The sequence below is a fragment of the Lithobates pipiens genome, unplaced genomic scaffold (assembly GCF_037356315.1).
Source record: "Lithobates pipiens isolate NorthernLeopardFrog02 unplaced genomic scaffold, aLitPip1_a1.2 Scaffold_13, whole genome shotgun sequence".
Lineage (NCBI taxonomy): Eukaryota > Metazoa > Chordata > Amphibia > Anura > Ranidae > Lithobates > Lithobates pipiens.
In genome coordinates this window covers 487,221,897-487,230,158 of record NW_027507718.1, presented here as the reverse complement: position 1 = coordinate 487,230,158, position 8,262 = coordinate 487,221,897, and the positions used below count along the sequence as shown (strand labels likewise).

The following is an 8,262-nucleotide window of genomic DNA, read 5'->3' as shown; positions in this document are numbered from 1 at the left end:
ACAGGCTGGCCACACAGAGAGGTCCAACATGCAGGGAGCACCGTAAGGGCTTCTAGGAGCATAAATGACACCTCTAATTTCCTAACGACCTATTACATTTGTGAAGGCCCTGCAGCACTAGGACAGTAGAATTACCCACAAAATTACCCCATTTTGGAAAGCAGACACCCCAACGTATATTCAATCTTTTGAACAGTTAATTTTTTTTCCACAAGTGTTCGGAAAATGTGGAAAGAAAATGAAAACATATTTTTTTTTTATACAAAGTGGTCCGTTTATAAGATATTTCTAACTCAAAGCATGTACATAGCAAAAATTACACCCCAAAATACATTCTGCTACTCACCCTGAGCATGGCAATACCACATGTGCGTGACTTTTACACAGCGTGTCCACATACAGAGGCCCAACATGCAGGGAGCGCCGTCAGGTGTTCTAGGAGCATAAATGACACCTCTAATTTCCTAGCGACCTATTACATTTGTGAAGGCCCTGGAACACCAGGACAATGGAATTACCCAAGAAATGACCCCATTTTGGAAAACAAACACCCCAAAGTATATTCTATGAAGCATTATGAGTCTTTTGAATGGTTTATTTTTTTACACAAGTCTTCAGAAAACGTGGAAAGAAAATTTAAATCTTTTTTTTTTTTTACACAAAGTTGTCCATTTATAAGATATTTCTAACACATAGCATGTATATAGCAAAAATTACACCCCAAAACACATTCTGCTACTCCTCCTGAGTATTGCGATACCACATGTGTGAGACTTATACACAGCATGGCCATATACAGAGGTCTAACATTGAAGTGGTACCTTCAGGCATTCTAGGAGCATAACACATTACACATCTCATTTCGTTCCTACCCATCACACTTTTGAAGGTCCTGGAGCACCAGGACAATGAAATTACCCACAAAATCACCCATTTTGGAAAGCAAACACCCCGATGTGTATTCTATGAGGCATGGGCTGCAAATAGGTTCTCGGGTACTCTGAAGGGCTGGTGACAGGTACTCTGTTACTCCAACGGGCTGGTGACAGGTACTCGGGTACTCAGATTAACTGTAACAGGTACTCGGGTACTCAGACGAACTGTGACAGGTACTCAGGTACTGGGGTACTCAGATGGGTTGTGACTAGTGATGGACGAACTTCCGACGGGACGTTTCGCGAACATGGACCGCGAACGCGGCCGATAGTCCCCGGAACGTTCGCGGCGGGCCCCATTGACTTCAATGGGAGGCGAACTTCGCAAACCTACAGGTCAAATTTGCAGCCACAAAATAATTAATAGCTGTGCAAACATAGTCCCACCACATGGCCAATGACATAACACATGTATGAGGTGAATCTGGGATCGACAACTACAAGCATTCTTTTTTTATATGGGAAATTGTTGTGACAATTCAGGACTGTGGAGCGCATGAAGGCAATGGAGGAGAGGGAACGTCAGGGACCAGGTCAGGCAAAGAAGAGGGTGCAGGAGATGATCACCAGCAGCGTGACATACAGCAATGACACCTGCACCGTGATAGAGTCATCTGACAGCAGCACCGTGATAGAGAGCACTGACATCAGCAGCGTGACATACAGCAATGACACCTGCACCGTGATAGAGTGATCTGACAACAGCACCGTGATAGAGAGCACTGACATCAGCAGCATGACATAAAGCACTCACACCAGCACCGTGATATACAGCACTGACAGCAGCACCGTGATAGAGAGCACTGACATCAGCAGCGTGAAATAAAGCACTCACACCAGCACCCTGATATACAGCACTGACAGCAGCACCGTGATAGAGAGCACTGACATCAGCAGCGTGACATAAAGCACTCACACCAGCACCGTGATATACAGCACTGACAGCAGCACCCTGACAGAGAGCACTGACATCAGCAGCGTGACATACAGCAATGACACCTGCACCGTGATAGAGTCATCTGACAACAGCACCGTGATAGAGAGCACAGACATCAGCAGCGTGACATAAAGCACTAACACCAGCACCGTGATATACAGCACTGACAGCAGCATTGTGATATACAGCACTAACACCTGCACCGTAAGCAGCCCCAGGAGGAAGTCAGCATAGCACAGGGATGGTGGGAGCCCCTCATAATGAGCATAGCACAGGGATGCTGGGAGCCCCTCATAATGAGCATAGCACAGGGATGGTGGGAGCCCCTCATAATAAGCAGCCCCAGGAGGATGTCAGCATAGCACAGGGATGGTGGGAGCCCCTCATAATAAGCAGCCCCAGGAGGATGTCAGCATAGCACAGGGATGGGGGGAGCCCCTCATAATAAGTAGCCCCAGGAGGATGTCAGCACCGCACAGGGATGGTGGGAGCCCCTCATAATATGCACAGCAGAGGTACAGCCCCAGGAGGATGTCAGCACAGCACAGGGATGGTGGGAGCCCCTCATAATAAGCAGCCCCAGTAGAAATATGACACCGCTCAACCTCTTCAAAGAGGAGGGAAAGGGCATATAGTACGGTGTGCTTTTTTTGGACAAGGAAGTGAGCCAAATGAAGAAAGAAGGTCTCTGTGCTCGATTAAAAAAATTGTTTATAGACATATACATGGTCTACTGGTCACATGTGTTGAATTCCTCCGAGATCCATGCCTCATTCATTTTTAGAAATGCGAGGTAGTTAACACTGTCGTGAGCTAGGCGAGTACGCTTATCGGTCACGATCCCCCCTGCTGCGCTGAACGTCCTTTCGGACAGGACACTGGATGAGGGGCAAGCCAACAGTTCGATTGCAAATTGGGCAAGCTCTGGCCAGAGTTCAAGCCTGCCCACCCAGTAGTCCAGGGGTTCATCACTCCTCAGAGCGTCCACATCGGCTGTTAACCCGATGTAGTCGGACACCTGATGGTCTAGGCGTTCCCTGATGCTGGATCCGGATGACACCTGTCAATGGGTCGGCTGAAAGAATGACCTCATATCCGAAGTCACCAGCACATCTTCAAACCGGCCTCTTCTTGCAGGCGCTGTTGGATTGGTACCCGCAACTCCTTCTCTGGGAGTGGGAATTGCTCCTCTGCCAGCGCACGCAAAAGCAGCGGCAACATTTACGCCATTTTGTGTTTGTACCGGGGGTCTAAGTACGTTGCCACGCAGTACTGGTCCTTGACCCTTATGCTTTTTATACGGGGGTCCCTATTAAAACACTGGAGCATGAAGGCCCCCATTTGCACTAAAGTGGAAGCGGTGTGGTGGCCTGGCTCCTGCCCATCATCCAGGATAATGTCGTCCTCTTCATTTTCCACTTGCCGCTGAACATGGCCATATAGCTCTGGGATGCCCTTCTGTGAGAAATACTTCCTTCCTGGGACCTTCCATTGTGGTGTTCCAATGGCCACAAATTTGCGAAAGGCCTCCGAGTCCAGCAGTTTATATGGCAGTAGTTGGCGGGCTATGAGCTCTGACAAGCCAGCCGGCAACCGTTGGGCAAGAGGGTTATCCGGTGTCATCATTTTTTTACGTTTGAACATTAGGCCCACGGAAGCCTGCCTTTTTGCAGAAAAACGTGAGCTTGGCGTGATGGAAGGTGGCGTGGAGGACAAATGTGAGGAGAGAGGAGAAGGAGAAGTAGAAGACGAGACTGAACGGTGAGAGCCTGCATTGTGGCTTTGTGTGTTCCGTTGCTACCACTCGGCTCGGTGATGGCTGCTCATGTGCCTTCTTAAGGCGATCGTCCCTAGGTGAGTGTTGGGCTTACCGTGACGAATGCGTTGACTGCAAAGATTGCAGATGGCAACGCTATTGTCAGCAGCGGACACGTTAAAAAAAGCCCACACTGCGGAGCCATGTGCCGATGTCCTGGGAGCGCCAGATGTGACGGTACATGGTCGATGACTCGCTCCTGATACATTTTCAGTCTGCTTTGTCCCTCCTGTGCAATGTAAGTTATTCCTGCTTCTCCTCCCTATCTGCTGGTCCATATCTCCCTCTGAACTCCCCTCCTCTTCCTCTCTTGTGGGCACCCACGTGACATCACTAGACACGTCATCATCAACGTCACCTTCCCCACCACTATAAGTAGAGATCTCAGAGTAGGCAGCAACACCGGGGACCAACCTCCTCCTTGGGCTGATCTGGGTACTGTCGTCAGACTGCTGAGTAGCGGTTGTTGCTGCCTCCTCTTCCTGATCCAATACCAAGAGTGGCTGCGCCTCAGAAATGTCTTGATATGGATCGGAAAATAATTCCTGTGACTCAAGCGGAAGGTATGTGGTGGTGGTGGTGTTGTTAGTGGTAGTGTCTTTGGGGGTGCACATAGCAGAGAGTGAAGAAGAGGGTGCAGATCGAGAGGATGAGGAAGGTGCAGAAGAGTAAGGCTGAGCGAGCCACTCAACCAAGTCTGGTGTGTCCTTTAAAGTAATTGAACGCACTTTCTGCAACTTCCCACTTTTGCTACTGCCCTACCCCTACCATCCCTGCGGAAGGGCCTGCCTCTTCCTCTGCCTGTCATTTTTTAAATGACCCTGTGACAAAACTCTCAGTCCCTATACCGATGAAGGACTGCTGCAGTATAGGGCAGCGGTCAGCAGTAGTGCACCTCAACCCTATGTATTGTGGACCTATACCAGTCCTTATAGAATGACAGACTGTACCTCACTCAACCCTATGTCCTGTAGCACCCTAAACAGACCAAGTTACCAATCCTTATAAGGAGCTTTGTGGAACAAGTGGGTTGTGAATGATTAGTAGACTGCAGCAGAAGGGCAGCAGTCAAGTATAGTATTCTTTCTATATTTGGAAGAAAGAATATTATACGTGTACAAGCCTATTACCATACCACTGATACCAGTCCTAAAAAGAACCTTTGTGGACCTAATATAGTAACAGCTACTGATTAAACTGACCCTCACTGCCTCACACACTGCTTCCTGCCTGTCCCTATATAAACTGACAAAACAGAGGCTACTGGATCAATAATTAAAATAGCACTTTTGTGGACCTGATAGTAACAGCTAATGACTAAACTGGCTGTCCCTGCAGCACACACCGTCCTGTCCCTTTCTCTAAACTGACAAAAGACACTCAGGCTGCTGCAACAATCACTAGCACGGCACTGCCTATCCTGAACTACACCTAACACCTATACCAGTCCTGAAAAGAACTTTTGTGTACCAAATAGCTAGCGATTTGGGTCACTGTAATCTCTCCCTGCTCCACACAGCAACCTCTCCCTCTAGTGACAGAAAAAAGAATGTAAAATGGCCGCCGGATCGGGTGTATTTATAAGTTAGGGGGAATGTCCAAGTGTCCATGTGCTGTAATGTCTCAATTGGCTGTCCTGTACCCCATGATGGATGTGTCATCATAGGTCAAAGTTCTTTTACACAGAAAACACGGAAGTCCGCCGGGCGAACTGCACCAATAGTCTGCCGAACGGGTGGACCGCGAACAGCCGAAATTTGCCGCGAAACGACCGCCGGGCGAACCGTTCGGCCATCACTAGTTGTGTCAGGTACTCAGGTACTCAGATGGGCTGGGACAGGTACTCAGATGGGCTGACAAGTACTCAGATGGGCTGACAGTTACTCGGGTACTCAGATGGGCTGTGATGGGTGATGACAGGTACTTTGATGGGTGATGACAGGTACTTTGATGGGTGGTGACAGGTCCTCTTTATTGGGGGGTAATCAGTGTGATTTGTGTGTACACTAGGCGGTAACGAGTTGTTACTGAAATCTGTCCAATTACAGACGGTCACAGAATGTAAACAAACCATGGTAACGAGATGTTACTGGGTTCTCCTCCTCACACACTGATCGTGTGTGAGGGGGAGAACCCAGTAACATCTCGTTACCGCGGTTTGTTTACATTCTGTGACCGGCTGTGATTGGACACAGCCGGTCATGTGGTAAAGAGCCAATTTCATTGGCTCTTTACTGCGATCTGGGTTGGGCTGTGTCAGGGTGACAAGCCGCATCCCCGATCGGCGCTCTGCATGTGCCCTAGGCACGTGCACGAGCGCTGTAACAGCACAGTACATGTGACCGGCTGTGATTGGACACGGTCGGTCACATGTATCGGGGTAGGGGTGGATAGGGATGAAAATCCCACAGATCGGGGATGGGCTGTGTCCAAAGGACACACCTCATCCACGATCGCCACGCTGCAGACCCCAGGGGGCCCACAGGAGCGGCGAAATACAGAGGCCATCATATGACGTCCACCCAAGATGGGAGATCCCATCTGTGGACGTCATATGACTATGGCCGGGTATTGAAGTGGTTAAGGTTATAAAATTCATCTGAATGATACAGCAAACATTTTGATGCAGAATATGAGATTGTATAGCAATTATTGAATTACCTAACAGTCCCTTACATGGACATAGAGAGTCCTGACTGTGAATGGAATAATGCTAATAAATGTAATGTATTGGATATGAAATAATTGACCAGTCATAAAAAAAAAAAATATATATATATATATATATATATATATATATATATATATATATATATATATATATATATATATATTTATTTATTTATTTATTAAGGTGCTAATATATATTATTCATCAACAAGATTTTCATTCACCCTTCTGCTCAATTTCTATATACAGCTTCTGGGGAATAACTCGTGTCACGTAGGGGTCAATTTATAAAACATTTGTTGTACGTCCAGAATTTGTCAAGGATGGGCTAATGTTTGTTCCACTCTTTTATTGATGTTTTTTTCTGAGGCCCCTCAGTTTTGGTCAGCCTTTTTCAATCGGGGTGCCTTCAGGTTTTTTAGGAGGTGTATTGGCAAAATTTCCACAAAATTCCAAAACAGTGTATACAACTCAGCAGTTTGTATCTTTTAATTCACAAAGCCACAGGTTTTCATTGTTCATCATTGCAACATTCTAGCCACCAGCATCCTAACAACCATTGATGCCATTGGATCAAATAGAGGATGTTAGAAGCTTACAAAGCCTCCTTGTTTGCCCCTCCCCTGCCCATCAGCACTGGAGTCACATTAGCTGAGTGCTGGAGAGAAACTGAGGGAGAAAAGAAACATTGGAATACTAGTCAATACCAGTGTTAAAAAGGTGTATTTGTTTGGGAAGAATCACCTCTATCACTGGGTGTGTTACGTGGGCCGATGTCGCTGCGTTATGTAAAACTATCATTTTAGTTTTCCACATTTTAGAATGGGGTGCCTCAAGATTGTGTAGAATTTTAAAGGGTGCCTTGGCTGAAAAAAGGTTTGCTTTACATGAACAGTGGTGAGTATAATGTTTTGTGTGATCAGATGTAGCTGAGTCCCACTGGAGTGTTTCTAGCACAGATCACTGATCTGAGAATTCGAATTTCCATCTCCCCGGTATTTGCATACACAGTGTGTGGGGGGAACACCTCCCCTGTCACTCTCTCTTTATATCTCATTGTACAGGAGACGTCTTCTAGTTTGGATCTGACCCTCCAGAAACATCAAGATGTTTTCTCCCAGTTATCTTCTGGCTGTCATCTTCATTTCTATTCAGGGTGAGAGATGAGGCTCCTTCCATCATCCTCTGCACATACATCTATACATTGTACAATAAATACACACATCAGGATTGATAGGAAATCAATAATCAATATGTCTCTTCCCATCCTCAGGATCCTGTGGACAGATTGTGATGTCTCAGACTCCGGATTCTATCTCTGTGTCCCCGGGACAGACAGTCACCATCACATGTACATCCAGTGCTGGCACTGACAATTATATAGCCTGGTACCAACAGAAATCAGGAAAGTCTCCAACACTTCTCATCCGTAGTGCAACTGCCCGACACACAGGAGTCCCAGACCGGTTCTCTGGTAGTGGTGGATATCCTTATACTCGTTACACTCTGACAATTAGTGCTGTGACTGAAGATGATGAAGGAAGTTATCACTGTCAGCAGTATGATCAGCGCCCTCTCACACAGTGATACAGAGCCGTACAAAAACCTCCTTCCTCTTTTATAAAGAAACAATCACAGATGTCATAACTGGAACATTCATTCACACACTAATAATAAACTTCTCTGTTAGCTTTGATTTTAAGTGAGATGATTATTATTTATGTTGGAGATGTGCAGAGAATTCTCATCCTGTTAATAAACTCGAACCCGACTGTACCTGAAGTATATCCCCACCCTGGAGCCTATTCCTGCAAAATCCATATCTGATGTGCAGAGAATTCTGATCCTGTTAGTAAACAGGGATTCGGAGGTGAACTGTCCCAATCTGGTCATTATGATCACCC

The 8,262-nt window shown here is 46.7% G+C and overlaps 1 pseudogene; it reads left to right on the top strand.

The window, feature by feature from the left end:
* Nucleotides 1-7,465: 7,465 nt before the first annotated feature.
* Nucleotides 7,466-7,945, top strand: LOC143975911 (immunoglobulin kappa variable 3-15 pseudogene; annotated as a pseudogene).
* Nucleotides 7,946-8,262: the final 317 nt, after the last annotated feature.